General features: G+C 41.4%; 1 long non-coding RNA gene across 1 annotated transcript in view; it reads right to left on the bottom strand.

The window, feature by feature from the left end:
- The window catches only part of LOC146360585 (uncharacterized), a 37,268-nt gene extending 22,758 nt beyond the window's left edge, over nt 1–14,510 (bottom strand). Inside the window, exon 1 of the long non-coding RNA XR_014799459.1 lies at nt 13,619–14,510. This is a non-coding gene — a long non-coding RNA (uncharacterized LOC146360585). The remainder of the gene's footprint in view (nt 1–13,618) is intronic.
- Nucleotides 14,511–17,264: the final 2,754 nt, after the last annotated feature.

Raw genomic sequence — 17,264 nt, 5'->3', positions numbered from 1 at the left:
GCATATAGTTAGGGCTGGACCAGGTGACCCTGAATCCTCCCTTAGTTATGCTGCAATAGACGTAGGCTGCCGGGGGATTCCCATGATGCATTGAGTTTTTCCTTTCCAGTCACCTTTCTCACTCACTATGTATTAATAGACCTCTCTGCATTGAATCATATCTGTTATTAACCTCTGTCTCTCTTCCACAGCATGTCTTTTATCCTGTCTTCCTTCTCTCACCCCAACCGGTCCCAGCAGATGGCCGCCCCTCCCTGAGCCTGGTTCTGCCGGAGGTTTCTTCCTGTTAAAAGGGAGTTTTTCCTTCCCACTGTCGCCAAAGTGCTTGCTCATAGGGGGTCATATGATTGTTGGGTTTTTCTCTGTATCTATGAAGCGCCTTGAGGCGACTTTTGTTGTGATTTGGCGCTATATAAATAAAATTGAATTGAATTGAAGTCAATTTTTATCCAATTTTAAAACTATATCATATAATAAAGTCTGTTTTGAAGTTTACTTTGGTAACAAGTATGAACCAACAAACCATTTTTCATCATGAAAATAAAAAATGAATCTAAAGGAGATAAACATCACAACTAGACAAACATGACTGTATGTTCAACCAAGCATTAAGTCCATTTTGAAACAAAGAACGATGCACACTCAGCCAATCACATGGCAGCAACTCAATGCAGTGTAAAAGGTGAGATGTAAAATAAAACAATTAAAAATATTAATCAATCTTAAAATATGAAGCAATCTTCTAACTCCCCTTTACATACAGAGCTGTGGCCAACCTTACAAACCATTTTGAATTTTTTCCAGCCGAGGCGTTCAAAATAACCAAACTGCTAATAGTCACGGTTTAATTTGGGCAGCTGCCTGCCTAATATAATGTAAAATCATCACAATATTTTACACAAAGAGAGTAAATGTATCCTTGTACTCAGCTAAGACAGCTGGGCTGCTGTAGCTTGTGTTTATGTTCAGAGTGACATCTGATTTAAAAGCAGACTGTCATGGTTGCGGCTGTGTGCAGGCAGGATGAGGACCCAAACGCAAGCTCACGGAGGCAGGAATGAACTCAAAACACAGCTTTATTGCTGGAGAGAAAAATCATACAACCTAAACTGGGAAACTATAACGTAATACACAGAGAACCACACGGCCATGAATGAGGGAGAACACGACACAGAACTGAGGGAGACGCAGACATAAATACACAGAGGGTCAACGAGGGAAGTGGGAGCACACGGGGAACACAGGTGACACTGATAATCATAACGAGACATGGCAGGAGTAAACGCAAAACTGACGGGAGACTGTCAAAGTAAAACAGGAAGTACACGGAGGTTCAGAGAGGAGGAGAGACAGCACGGGGAGAGCACGGACATAACGGGCTGGGGAAAACATGGAATAAAACACAAGGAGGGGAAACGAGGGCTCACAGATATACAGAGGGGCACACAGGGGGTAATCAAATAAGGAACATCTTAACAGAAACCATGGCATAAATAAAGAACAACACACAAAACATACGGAAACTAAGAATGCTGGGCCAACATGGCCCAGGATCATGACACAGACAGCAAAAGACACTGAGCAGCATATCAGTCAGCATGGAAAAATGCCATAGATTTAAGGAACTAGGCTAAAATAATTGGTTTCTAGTGGGTTCTATTGTAAGTGCTCTATATTTCAGCATGACATACTGTATGCATCCTACGCTGAGAACCCTTGAAGCTGATCATCGGGGTATGCTGTGTATGTTCTTACACAGAAGATAAAATAACATGCAAAGATTTTAGATGGTTGTGGTTGGTCCTTACACACAGATGCAAGGCCAAAAAAAAATCACCCACAATGGATCGTTCACAGACGCAGGTCCAGTGGAACCCACTTCCACAAAGGCTGCACCTGCTCTGGCAGAACAGGAAGCATCAACTACATAGTAGCTATTTTCATAATTAAGACATCAACTATAGGTGTTCCCAAAATGTGCCATGTTGTCTGCACACCTGACAGTTCAATAAGTCCTGTGTTGATTACAGATGGTGGTTGTTTCCAGAAACAAACAGCACTTGCATAAAATAAGTACAGAGCACTTTATGAGCCAACCTGCTTCTTTAATGAGCATTTGGGTTGTTTGTATTCAGTGTTCACTGATAATATGCTCATTAAAGGGGGGATCCACTATGTCCTTCTTCACAATCCTGTCTGCCAACTTTAAGAAGAAATTAGAGTGACGCAGACGCTTTAAAACAGTGTTCAGAATAATCAGTGATGCTTTTATCTGAACTGATGACAGATAAAGATGAATGTGAGTGTGGCAGAAGAGTAAGTTCTCCCTCTTTCTTGGAAGTATACAAAAGCCTGTTGTTTATAAAAAGTTAATAAACAAACAACAAGTTCTTACAGAATGAGACGTGAAGCCTGGAGATGAGCAGTTCAGACTCGCTGTTATTAAATTCTACCTGAGCAGGTTATAGTTCACCTCAGTTACGGAAGAACAAATAAAACTTGGCTCTGGGAGCTTCAGTTTTTATACATTGCTGTAGCACCACCCTAAGCAATCATTTGCATCAACACCTACATCACTAGCCCAGCAGTTCTAAGAAACTTCTCTGTTTGTGGTTCAGAACTTAATGTGACACCAATGACCACAACAGCATGCAGCTGCAGGTTGTTGTTCATACCTGGCTTTACAATAAAGAGCCATGTTTGCAGGCAGCTATTTGAAGTTTTGTGTAAAATATCATTTTTATATAAATAAACCAAATGTGTCTAAATATATTAAGTAAACAATCAGAATAAGAACATTTTTAAATAAAATCCAAAAACTGCATCTGGCTTAGTTTTTGTTGAATAAATAACGACTCTGTGTAATATGTCATGTATTGTATATGTAAGTTGTATTTGTACAATGAAGCCAGGCTTTCTTCGTGTTAGCTGCCTGACAAAACCTAAAACTCTAGTCAGGGATTGCAGGTGTCACAACAGACATGATCAGCTTTCTCTGTCAATCCTATCTTTCTGTTTCACACTCTGTGCACTCATATAAAAAAATCTTTAAAAAAAACAATCACATGACTCTTCTTCCACACAACATGATCCCTGAGTGCCGCCTGCTCCAACCAGACATGTTATCACAGCGACGATGGTGATAATTAAAATCTACAAAGAACATGATAAACATTATTAAAATGCAGCACTGTTAAAGCAACGTGATTAATGCTGCATTAAAATGAGCCTTTAGCACATAGAGATGATTAAACAGTTTAATTTGAGTTCATTATTTCTAAGGCAGATGCTACACCAGTGAAGGTGCACTTAGTTTTCACACACTGCTTCTGCATTGTGTCTTAGTTTTAGTGGATTAAATAATGACACAGTGTTTGTTTGTTTGTTTTTCTTTAGTAACAAATGACCTCAGACCAGCTTATAATATTTTACAAACAAATAAGCATAAATGCATAAACTCAGCCTGGAATAACACGGGATAAACATGGGATGTGCATTTTTTTTATTTATTTTTTTATGTAGTTCTAGATGTGTTACTGAGTCTTGCAAGAATGCCAACCTTACCAGCAGCAACTTGGTTTTTTTTGTTGTTTTTTTAATTTAATGAGTGCTGAAAGTTGAGCAATAGCTGTGACAACGAGAGAAGATGTAGCCAATTAGAAACAACTGTGAAAATGTATAATATGCAAGCTAAGAAAGCAAAGTGTAGCAATGTTGCCATAATTTTTGTTATTGTGGTATTTTTTTCAACATTCACTGAAAATCACTTCTCTCATATTTCCTCTTTATTATTTTCATCACTGTTTAAGAAACGTAACAAAGTCTTATAAAGCATCTACACCAGAATCATGAAGTGATGTTTAAAGATAGCAGCAAGCTTACAGCATCTCTCAACTCAAGAGCAACATTCAAAGCGTACAGACTGAAGGAAATTATTGATTTTATCACATGCAATTACAATACGCCTTTTCATCTGTATCTGTTTGTATGTACAATGTGTATCGGTTGTTTGTCCCAGCAGTTTACAATACAGAATGTGCATGTCTGTGGGGCTTTCATAAAGATTTCTATTTGCATTGATACGATTGCTTGGATCACAAATTGTTCTAACTTGATTAAAGTCACCAATGATAAAGGTATTCTTGCGCTTACAGTTACCATTATTATCTCCGTTTGCTATCAGATCATCACATCCCCCTTGTGGGATCATGTTGATATGCTGGTTTTCGAATTTCTGAACACGTCCGTTAGTCATGTCCATATGTGGTAAATTATGAAGTCTTCAGTATATGAGGATATTGATAACCGTATAACTGGAGTTATTATAGATTTTCATACATGACATTTCTGAAAAAGGTGAGGGTGTCAGTCAAAGGAGCTTGCAAAGAAAAGCGTCTGGACTTCTTTAAGTTACTTGAAGACGTTTCACCTCTCATCCGAGAAGCTTCTTCAGTTCTAAGGTCAAATGGTGGAGAGTCCCAGATATAAACCTAGTGGGAGTTTCCCCCCACAGAGGGACAAAAGGACCCCCTGATGATCCTCTAATCGCCTGAGCCAAGGTGTGAAAGTGGGTGTGGGTCCCAATCAGCCAGAGTTTCGGGTGAGTTCATTGTGAAACCTGGCCCCACCTTATCATGCGAATTCCTGAGGTCAGATGGCCCAGGATGTGAGTGGGCGTTAAGGCGTCTGGGGAGGGAACTCAAAACTGGATTATAGATGGCAGAGAGTTGGTGTCGTAAACCACCGCCTCTGTTCAAAGATGGTCGCTCACAGTGGACATAGATGCTTCTTTCACTCCTCTTTCAAACCATCTGTCCTCTCGGTCCAAAATGTGAACATTGGCATCCTCGAAAGAGTGTCCTTTATCCTTAAGATGCAGATGGACTGCTGAGTCTTGTCCTGTGGAGGTGTCAGGGTCCCTGTGTATACCCGGTCGCCTCAGTGTGGCTACATGTGTTTTTTTGTTTTGATTTTGTACCCGCTCTCTCCCTCCCTCTCTGTCCCTCCTTCTCTCACTGCCTGGGCGGAGCTCATCTGTGGGCTCCTGCCCTTGGCCCACGCACCTGGTCACACCTGTGGCTCATCACCCAACAGTGTTCCTGTCCCCTTATAAGATGGCAGCCCTGTATTTCTCGTCGCTGGACCGTTGCCGACTCTCGTCAGTGTTAACCCCAGCTCAGTTCATTCTCGTGTTTCCCTAGCGATCTTCTTACAGTAACCTTTTGCATCTCTGTGAATAGATTTCCCTGGACCTGCCCCTGTGTTACCTGAGCGATCAAGTGTGTGAGGATTGGAGCGAGCTTTTGTGTTTCTTGTGGAGTGTGAAGCCGAGCGTGGAGCGTGGATGGAGTGAGGACTTTGGAGCGTGTGTGGACTGCAAGTGTCTTTCCCCCCTCCTGTTCGTGTGTGGAGTCCCAGAACCCGTCTTTTCCCCACTTTGTAAATAGATCACCTGGTGCTTCTGTAAATAAAAACCCTTTATTGTTCCCTACTCAGAGCCTACGCGTGAGTCCGTTCAGTCCCGTTGTGACAGAGGGTAAGGACGTAAATCGACTGGTAAAGACGGACTGGTAAAGAGTCTGCAGCCGCAGCACCAATCCATCTGTCGATCTCCTGTTCCCTTCTCCGATCACTCGTGAACAAGACTGCGAGTTTTGTAACTTAATAAAAGCAGTAATTTGTTTGCCAGAGTGCCCCTTCCACGTCACACCCTGTTCTTTCTTTCTTGTCTTATATGGAAATTCACTTTGTGTAGCTTTTTGGGGAATTGTTAAACTTCAGGAAGATTCTGAACATGCCCCATTGTTTAGCCAGCTCTTTGGAGCTAAGCAGGTTCAGGCCTGTTGTTGTAATTTTTATAAAACGATCTAATTTAAACGAATAATCCAGCTGAAGCTTCAGACAGCCGTCATATGACAGTGAAACACTGCCATCTGCTGGACTCGAATAACACAGACGCTGCTTTGACGGGTGAGGGAGTTTCAACAAGTCTGCAACGACTCAAGCATCAAACTACAGAACTATTGTAGCGGACATGGTGCTCTAATGGCTGCTTCATTAACGCAGGTCAGAAAGGATCAAACATATCAATAAATTGTGAAATACAAAAATTACTGTTTCACTGCACACACAAACCTTCTCTTATTAGCACAACACTGCCCAGGGCTCAGAGTGTATTCCTTATAGACTATTAAACCTTAGCATGTTATTTTAATGTCTTACAGGTGAAAAAGCCAAAAAGTAAAGTTAACTGTAATTTAAAATATTCAGCTGCAAAAATGCTTTTAGCAAACAATTTTTTATGACTGCGCTAAAATTCAATACTAGATTTTTGCTGGTCTGATTAAAAGGTTAAATGTAGAAGTTTTAGGATAATATATTAATACTTCCAAAACAATAAAGTTGTTGTAGAGAATCTATATTCATTATTGTTGCTCATCATGGAAAGACAAAGACATCAGACTCTGCTAAAAGATTTTACACCCTCCTACTCTCTGCACACAGCGGTCTGAGGGATCTTCCAGGATCGGGGATTTTATTTATTTTGTTCTTTTTGGTCTTCCTGGTTAGTAGGTTGTGATTTTCTACCTGTTGATCTCACATTTGAACATGATTTGCTCTGGAGCAGATTAGGTTCAAAGCATGAGTTGACCTGGCATTATGTCTTGGATTACAAAAAAATCCCACATTAAACCTTGAAGTTAGCCGGATAAGACAGCGTTCTGTTTCACAGTAAAGGCCTCAGAGAGTTGTTGCTAACCAAAGTCTATCTTGTACGGCCACGCAGCATCTAATGACGTTTTGTAACCTGCCACTACGAAGGAGCAGTGAAATGATTTCTGTTTTAGCGCACATACACAGTGTGGTGATCAGTATAAGGACATGAAAGTGATGTTGCAGAAAGCTGCATCTGGTCAGAAGGAAAAAAACACGCACACTTGGAAGACTTGGCCAAATTTGCACAAAATGAATGGCTGACAGTGGACAGATACAAGGATGTGGATGGTCACACCCTCGTGCATTAAAGAGGCCGTTCACAAAACCAAACACTCAACAGACACAATAAGACAGCTGGTCCGTTTGCCTCACTAACTCATCTACACAAGGCGTGTTGTAGAAGTAGAGCAGGGCGATATGGCCAAAAATATTCATCACGATATAAATTTGAAAATGTGCGATAACGATATAACTGACACGAGACAAAATACTTTACAACTCCACTTCATTTGTGAAAAAAACCCATCAATGTATTTTCACTTAAACAAGCAGCTGTTTTTCATGTGCATTAAACTTATATAAAAATGTAACGGTGCAAATGCAAATTCCTTGCTGACAGTTTAACCAAAGGGCATTTCCAGTGGAAATTGGCCGACATATCCTCAGCATAACCATGTAAATATCCACAAAACTTAAAAAGAGGTTAAACAAACACACAATACAGTAATATTATGTTGAAGCACAGTACGTATCACTCCGCGAGGCTCCTGCCTACGATAGCCGTAATGCTCCGACAATCCATTAAACGGTGCGGGTTCGTAGCTTAGCAAAGTCGTACTAAAACATTTGACAGATTTTCGAGCGCCGTGTACATAAAATCGTTTCGAGGTCAGTAAACACAACCAGAATTCATACAGTAGCTTGCAAAAGTATTCGGCCCCCTTGAACTTTCCCACATTTTGTCACATTACAGCCACAAACATGAATCAATTTTATTGGAATTCCACGTGAAAGACCAACACAAAGTGGTGCACACGTGAGAAGTGGAACGAAGATCATACATGATTCCAAACATTTTGTACAAATAAATAACTGCAAAGTGGGGTGTGCGTAATTATTCAGGCCCTTTGGTCTGAGTGCAGTCAGTTGCCCATAGACGTTGCCTGATGAGTGCTAATGACTAAACAGAGTGCGCCTGTGTGTAATCTAATGTCAGTACAAATACAGCTGCTCTGTGACGCCTCAGAGGTTGTCTAAGAGAATATTGGGAGCAACAACACCATGAAGTCCAAAGAACACACCAGACAGGTCAGGGATAAAGTTACTGAGAAATGTAAAGCAGGCTTAGGCTACAAAAAGATTTCCCAAGCCTTGAACATCCCACGGAGCACTGTTCAAGCCATCATTCAGAAATGGAAGGAGTATGGCACAACTGTAAACCTACCAAGACAAGGCCGTCCACCTAAACTCACAGGCCGAACAAGGAGAGCGCTGATCAGAAATGCAGCCAAGAGGCCCACGGTGACTCTGGACGAGCTGCAGAGATCTACAGCTCAGGTGGGGGAATCTGTCCATAGGACAACTATTAGTCGTGCACTGCACAAAGTTGGCCTTTATGGAAGAGTGGCAAGAAGAAAGCCATTGTTAACAGAAAACCATAAGAAGTCCCGTTTGCAGTTTGCCACAAGCCATGTGGGGACACAGCAAACATGTGGAAGAAGGTGCTCTGGTCAGATGAGACCAAAATGGAACTTTTTGGACAAAATGCAAAACGCTATGTGTGGAAAACTAACACTGCACATCACTCTGAACACACCATCCCCACTGTCAAATATGGTGGTGGCAGCATCGTGCTCTGGGGGCGCTTCTCTTCAGCAGGGACAGGGAAGCTGGTCAGAGCTGATGGGAAGATGGATGGAGCCAAATAGAGGGCAACCTTGGAAGAAAACCTCTTGGAGTCTGCAAAAGACTTGAGACTGGGGCGGAGGTTCACCTTCCAGCAGGACAACGACCCTAAACATAAAGCCAGGGCAACAATGGAGTGGTTTAAAACAAAACACATCCATGTGTTAGAATGGCCCAGTCAAAGTCCAGATCTAAATCCAATCGAGAATCTGTGGCAAGATCTGAAAACTGCTGTTCACAAACGCTGCCCATCTAATCTGACTGAGCTGGAGCTGTTTTGGAAGGAAGAATGGGCAAAGATTTCAGTCTGTAGATGTGCAAAGCTGGTAGAGACATAAGGCGAACCGGATTATAAGGAGCACTGTCGATTTCCAGAAAAATCAAAGGACTGATTTTTAGAGTGCCTTATTTTCCGAAAAACACAGTAATAACATAATAACAACGGCCTGCTAGCATGCTCTTGGTTGCCGAGGGCTATGCTGTGGCTGAGCTGCAAGATTAACTCTGCAAAACCAACTTTCATCAAGTAAAGACGAGAGTTGGTTTTGAGAGGTGCAAAGAAGGGAGGGATGAGAAGTAAAAAGCAGCTACTGTCAGTCTTTAGAGACAGAAGGACTGATTGGCCGTCTGGGAGCCCAACGGATGTTAAAAAAAAGAAAAAAAGTTGAAAACGTTGAAGGCTTGATCATCTACTCCCTCATCTCCATCTCGTTTTTACTCCCACTCATTTCCAGCAGCCGTCTCTGTTAGTCTGCCTTCCCATTTCCATCCTAATGAGGCTTTATTCCCACTGAAGCAGCTGCACGGCGCAGGGAAAGAAGACGCAGGAACCGCACGCTGAGTCATCCACAACTTCTGACCTTCCCTGTCTCTCTCCATCCACCTCTCTTCTATCCGTTTAGATGTTTACCTGTCCATGTGACTGTTGACATTGGGAAGCTGTCACTAAACTGCTGTCACTGCCAATGACTGTCATGTCCCCCTCGAGTGTTAGCCCCCCTCCAGAGCTCTAAAGCACAGGCTTTAATAAGCCCGGCAAGAGAAATGCCAGCTTCCTATGCAGCCTGAGCTGAGAACATTGGAGTGACAAAGAAGAGGGGGGCGAAAGTCTGATGCACACAGGGAAAAGTTAGAGAGGAAAAGAGAGAGCAGTCATGATACAGATGAGCTACATCCTCCTGGAAAGCAGCTGCCATTACAGTCTCCCCCATCTGCTGGAAGGCAGATGCTTCAAAACAGAGTGAGAAGTAAAGAGAGACGGCAGGAACTCAAACAAAATTAACACTATATTTTATCTTTAATAATCATATATATTGCTTTACCAAAACAGCTTGTTTTTGTGTTTTTTAAACTACCATCTCTCTTAAACCAACTTGAATTGAACAGTGAGCACAGCCACTAAGTACTATGTAACAAAAATACAGGGATGGGAGGGAGACGGTACCTGTACTGACGTTTAAAAAGAAGGAATAGGAGGAGGAGGAGGGGGGGGGGTGGAGGTGGTGGAGCTCTCCGACAGGGGGAAAACTGAGATTTCAGTAAAGCTCAGTCCAAAGCACTTTCCTAATGATTTCCCTGTAACATTAGTCCTCGAGGACCCCGTCACAGCAGACTACTGTGAGCGCCACCAGACAGTTAATGAGACAAAAAACGAGACGCTCTTACAGCCAGGAGGCTGCTTCCAGATGACGCTTGATTAATTTGATTGATTATCTGTGAATAAGTCTTGAGCCTCTCCTCGGTTCTTTATATTTTGCCTGTACTGAGCCAGATGTTCTTCTTCTTCCTTTCTTTAGACTTTCTGAAGGTCATTTAGAGTTTTTCTTTGGACATTAACTGCTTTTTCACCCATTTTCAGTCCAGTCCTTGTACCTGATCACTTTCAGAGCGATATTTTTGTTGTTTGGGGGGGTTAAACCACTTAACCTAACTCAAGGGGACAAACCCGAGTTGTCAAATACAATACAAAACACACAATTTAGCAAAGAACCAATTTTAAATTTTATCTTTAGGTACTTTGTTACTAGCAACCTGTCACAGAAACACACCATTTAATTTCTTTGGATTGGGAAAGTAGGAGACAGAAAAAAAGGGGACAGGCTGAAAAATCTATCTACAGTGGAGGAACAGTACCTGAAAGTCATGTCAAAAAAAATTCAGCAAACACCTGACACAGGACCTGAAAGATGCACTTGGTCCTTCAGTTGATCCATCTAGTGTTACCCAAAGCCTCATCTCATGGTGTCAGTGAAGGGTGGCTGTCAAGAAGCCATTATTAAGGAAGGGAACAGGGAGAAAAGTCTGAGGGATGCCAAATTACACAAGAACTGGACTGAAAATCAGTGGCAGCAGGTCTGGTGGAGTGATGAACCAAAATTTGACATTTCTGGTTGAAATTGCTGGTAATATGTCTACAACCACCTGTAAACTACTGTACAGCTCTGTCATAGTTTGGGTCTGCATTTCAGCCAGGGTGTTGGGGATTTCGTCAAAATTGATGGAATTATGAAAAGTACCACCAGACTTTGATGCCCCATGCAATACCATCTGGAAAGCGTCTGATCGGCAGCAGCTTACTAAACACATCGAAACACCATCATTCATGGACTGACCTGAGCCGTGTGGGATCATCTCGGCAGAGAATGGAACAAAAAGGCAGCTAATATCGAAAGAAGAGCTCTGAATGTCCTTAAAGAAGCCCGGAGAACTATTCCTGAAGACTACTTAAAGGAATTCCAAAGAAATGTGCCTAAGAGAGTTCAGGGCGTGCTGAAGATAAAGATGCTCAAGCTCATTAGCTCATTATATCAACTCTGTATGACGCCTTTTATACTGTATTTTCATGTAAACTTTTCAAATTTAAACTGTTGCACCCGTTTCCCATTACCCAGCAAGTTATATGTTAGAATTAAGGTGTGGCTCAAACTTTTGCACAGTCCTACATTTCACATCTATAAAATGATTTGGCACCTGATAAACCTTTAAAAGCACTGACCTGCCTCTCCAACTATCTGTTTTAAACAACACGCACTTACCAGCAGTTGTGTTGCGTTTTCGTCAGGTTAGTGGCTCAGACCTAAAACAGCCCTACATTATCTCTAATTCAGTTCTGGACCCAAGCTGACCCATTAAATTACGTGGTACTCCTTTTATTTGTACTTGTGTACTCAGGCATAAATTAGACTTTTCAGGTACAAACTAAATAACACAAAGAGGAGCTCTTATGAATAAGAATGAAACTGAGAGGCCCACTGCAAGAAGATACACACCCAAGTGCTGAGATTGTAAAGATGAAAAGTGAGCAGAGGAAAATGAGCGTTTCAGGAGAACGAGGCGGTTTCCTCTTTTTCCCATCTGGCAGCCTCACAGCGGGGAGTTATGAGGTAGCCCCAACCTACCTCACTGTGAAATGCACTACACACAGGTACACACACGCACAGGTCTTTGTCTCCAGATGCCACGTTTATTTATAGTTTCCTGTGTTATGACCGACCACAGTCTGACAGCTGTCGGTCTCAGATGATTTCCCGCTCCTCTCCCGTCTCACTATAAAAGGGAAGGAAACCATCATCAGTCCAAAACGCCATCAGCTGTTCTCACCTGCGTCTCCAGCACGGCCCCGTTGAGCTCACCACACCACTCCTCCCCTGCAGCCGCGCCCGGGACCACACCTCCGCCACACCCACATCTCCCCGCTGTGCAAGAACGAGCTCAGCAACACAAGCATCCTCTCTCTTTCGCGAGTGCATACGTGCACATCTACAGTGCTGCATGCCGATGAACCCATTTTCTTGGAGCACCTACACAAGCTGCAATATACAGATCATGTTTCACAGCGCTACAGCGAGAGGCAAACACCTCCCTCTGTTTGTGCTTCATTCTAGCTTCTCCCTTCTCTTCCCAACCACACACACCAACACCTTCCTCTTGTGAATTTCATTTTAATCCTTAACATAAAGACAGCTATACATTAGGATAATCAAACTTGATTTATTACCTCCTACCCCCCCACCCCACACTGTGTGTTCAACAGGAAGCTAAAGACTGGTGCTGTTAAAGTGTTCAAAAAACAGCAGGAGCTCGGTGTGAGGCCACAGTGGGCCAAAAAACACACACAAGATGACCTCCAGCAAGGACAAAATGTATCTGGACGTCTCTGTGAGCATCTGTCTCACTGTGTAAGTGTAGCACAGTGTCTGTGTGTGCATGGCTGGGGAAGAGAGACAGCACAACTGAAAGCCAGCACTCAGACGAGGACCCGGTGCATCGTCTGTCTCATCTCAGCCAGTTTACTTACAAACTCTTTAAGTTTGAATTTTAAAGCCGACAATGTGCACAGGGCAGTGATATTTAAAATGAAGGTAAACTATTCCAATCTCTGGAGCCCCAATTGTGTATCTCACACACACACACACAGTCCTGAATTCATTACTGAAGTCTCATCCAGACGTTCAATGTGTACACAAAGGAATTCTTCGGCAGGAGGTGAAAGAAAATGGCCCACAAGTTAATCCAAAATGACGGTTTTATCAACAATGGCCACCAGCAGTGATTTTGGCACCTGTGACAAGGTTGAAAAGAGCTGTGGGTAATTTGGTCTCACAAAATGCAGCGCGCGCACACACACACAAACACACACACACACACACACACACACACTAAGTTCTCCTCCTGCCTTCAGCCCAACCGTTGAGCGCGATGACAAATAGAGCCGCAGAATTTTGCTGCTGTGTAATTAAATTGAGACGTGGGGTCAAAATTCCCACCTAGATTGAGTGAGATGAAATATAAATCGGCTCTCCTCTAACTGACTTTATAGAAATAATTACATAAGCTGCATTTATAACTGTTATTAAATAACAGCAGCACACGAGAACTAAAGTGTAATCCCAGCACATTTCGCTTCGCTTGCACCGATTCTTTAGAGATGACGACTGTGGTGGGTAATTAAGGGCAAACAATATACAAGTCGCGTGAAAAATGGAGGCCGCATTACCTTTCCAAAGCTTCCTTTCCCGATGGCCCGCAGTATCTGGAAGTGGTCAAAGTTTACTGTGGAGAAAATGAGAAGCAGTTAGTGAGAACGTGTCAGTTTGAGCTGAGCTATAAAACAGGGAACATGACATGTACAGCACTGTGCAAAAGTCTTGAGCCATCCCTCATTTGCTTCCAGGGATCCGGACTTCCCTGTAATCTTTAAAGTGGTATTAAGGAATAGCTCTCCAGGCTTTTTAAAGTGTTTCTGATTTTTAATCCAGGGCTTGTATTTGACCAGTTTTTCTCTGTTAAGACCCTTCACACTAATCTCTGAAACATTCAAACATAAACAGACACCTAAGTCACGGAAAGGACCAGAAAACTTAACAAAGAACCAATTTGAAATTGTATCTTTACACATTTACTTGCAGCCTATTGCAAAAAAACAAGACCCCACATCATTTGTTCTCACTTCTTTAGTTGAAGAATGCAGTTAATAACACCGTTAACACAGACTGACCTGGCAAAACATGAAAAAATAAGGGGGTGGTTCAAGACTTTTGCTCGGTACCGTATGAGAAATGGAAATGTGCACTTCACAATGTATCGCTGCACTTCGGCAGTACTGTGCAGATCAAATGTTTTTTTGAAAGAATTAAAAAGTCGGAGCGCAGTGGGAGAGAATAATGTGTGTGTTAGATAATGAAACGGGAAAGATTGAAAGGTGGAAATAATGAATCACAACAGTCAAAATGTGAAAAAACAAAAACATTTTCCCTGGAGGATCTGTACAGTGACACACCGTCACAGTATCGACGATTAGCAAGCAAAACAAAACCCCAGAAATAACATTTATTAAATGAAGACTCAGCTAAACCTTTTTAAACTTCACATCTGAATAACAAATAACACACGCAGCACATAGAAACAAATATCTAAAATGAGTTAGAACCCAGGAAGTTAGACACGGTTTCATAAGTTTTATGATCGACTTTTACGAGATTAAATTTGAGCAAGTAAAGACATTTCACATGAAGCTCAGAGGCAGGAGAGTTGTACTTCAGAAAGACATCCAGCTCAGAGCGCTCAACTCATTCATCTTACTTTATTTTCCTATTTCAGTATGCATGATAACACAGCCAGATGTTTTCATTCATTGCCACTGAAGCAGATGCATGTGTGTGTTCTGCAGACTGATTGAATCCTTCTGTACGCAGCTTAAAATGAGTCCTGAGGAAAGAGGTTGAATGGAAGTGGTGAGGAAGAGTGTCATGTTTTTTTCCTCTGTAATAAATAAACTAAATAATAAGCACAAATATTTTTGTTTTCCAAATATATTTTTACGAGCGCTGAACATGTGATCAAGATTAGACGATAAATACAAGATTAATTTCACTATTCTGCTGTATTTCTACTTAACACCTACCTGACTCACTTTTGAATGAAATTAATGCAACGTGTGAGACTAATATTTTTAATCAGATCTTAATTTATGCAAAAATATCCATCATAGACCCCAGAAAAAAGCATGAATAAAAAGAACACCCGATCCATGTGATTAAAAAAGCCTTGATCATTAATAGCAAGTCTTTTTAGGCAAATCAGACGCTGTCCTGACTGTGTGGCTAAATTTAGTGCTGAAAGCATCAAATCAATTGAATATGATTAACTTGTTATGAGAGTTTTTTAGTCCAAGTGTGACTTTTTCTGGGTTCATACACCTTTCAGGGTCAAATTCAAGCACTTTGTAAGCACGTTTAATGTCCATTTTCAAACTTTTCCAGCACATTACCATAAAAAGGATGCATATTTCACTTCGCATCACCTGAGTAAGACCACGTGAAAGGCCAAATGAATAAGTCTTCTCATCAGATATTGATGCTTCTTTCTTATGTGACACAAAAAACAGGAGGAGACAGATCTTTGCTTGTGTTGTTTTTTAAGTTCATTCATTCAAAACTAACTGTAAGACGCTTAACTACATTGCAGTCTGTGTTATTGTTGTAGACCTAATTATCACCTTTAAAGTGTTTGTGCTAATAACATCATGTAGAGTAAGACAGGCATAGAGAACAGCACTGACTGGGAGAGGCTTTGAACAGATGACATACTCAGATCAATTCAACACTTTAGACTTTAAAAATGCACAAGCGTCTTTCAAAAACCTATTTATTTAATCTATCATCATTGATATTATTATGTACAGTTATAATGTACTGTTCATCTCCCTTAAATAAACAGGCAGCCTTAAAGTGTGAAATAGTCACTTGTCTACTGTCTCAGTGGCTGATAGTGCCCCACAGGCCTCAATGTGAGCTTGAAGCCATTATGTTTAAATTGTTTAATGATAAACAGATTTTGAATGAAAGGAGGAAACTTCGGTAGCACAAAAAAGTGCCTATTCTTTGTTCCCATATGGTTCAGTCATATTACCGTCATTTCCCCCTAAGGTGTTCCCAAAGACACCAGGTTAATACCTGAAAAAGCTGCAGCAATACACAAAAATATCATCAATATTCTGTTTACTTGGTGACAACGTCGCTTTTAGCCTTCAATCAGAAAGCCTGACGTTGGCTAGTTAAGCATCGGGCTAACGTTTAACGCTTTCACTTGAGGGAAGTAACTCGTATTACTGCTACTGCTGTGTAATCTTGGTTAAATTCACAGCATATTCTACAAGTTACCCTGCAATAACTAACTGTTAGAATAGCGGCACCGTATTGTATCGCACTGAGTGCACTTCAATCCTTTATCCCGCGAGTTTGCTAGCTAGCAAAATAATAATACCAATTTTTAAAAAATAACATGTGTAACGTACACACTCGAGAAAATTATTTACTAGTACTTACGCAACTCCCCCGTTGTGAAAACGTACAAATCCTTCTTGTATTTTTCGTTTTCCAGCAAACACTCATTAAAACGGCCTCCAGGCACATTAGTGCACTCACCCCCGACTGATCAGGGAGGGGGTGGGGGGTCACACATTGAAACAGACTAACGTGCAGAGGTACAGCCCAGGCAGAGAAATGTTGCTTTTAGACTTTGCGCCTCATTTTATTTCTCTATCTGATAAGAAAACTATTCAATCAGATAGTTATTTGTGGTGAATGAAATACGGTTACAGTTTCAAGAAGTTTTAAGCACCAAATCCGAAATCCAAGCACTGCAATATTAAAATCCAATTCAATTTCTTGTTTGCTCCGAAATCTACGACATGACTATATACAGAAAAGCTTGACATGGTATGCAAAAAACCCCCGAAAACAATACAAATACATGAACAAAAAATGTTTTAACTGTCAGTTATGTCATTTTAAAATTTTCCAAAACTGACATTTTCTTTGACTGACTGATATTAAATTGATTAGGGTCAAATTTAGTGTGAACAATATTACACAAACAAGCAGGTGTGTGCGCATGCGCACATATTAGAATCGCTTCGATCGCTTCTAATATGTGCGCATGCGCACATATTAGAATGCTTCGATCGCTTTTGAGTGGTAACTTTGCTTCGATCTTTTCTGACGTCATAACTTTGCTTTGATCCCAAAACCCATAAATAGGAGCGCTCACCTGTTACTTTATGCTTAACGGACGTTGACCTGCAGCAACTAAAACCCTTTCGAGAAGTTTTGAGAGCAATTTACAGGAGAAACCAAAACAAG

Source organism: Perissodus microlepis, chromosome 23, assembly GCF_051167445.1.
Source record: "Perissodus microlepis isolate ML-2025 ecotype Zambia chromosome 23, ASM5116744v1, whole genome shotgun sequence".
NCBI lineage: Eukaryota > Metazoa > Chordata > Actinopteri > Cichliformes > Cichlidae > Perissodus > Perissodus microlepis.
The sequence above is the reverse complement of the archived record's forward strand: the minus strand, read 5'-3'. Positions and strand labels throughout refer to the sequence as shown.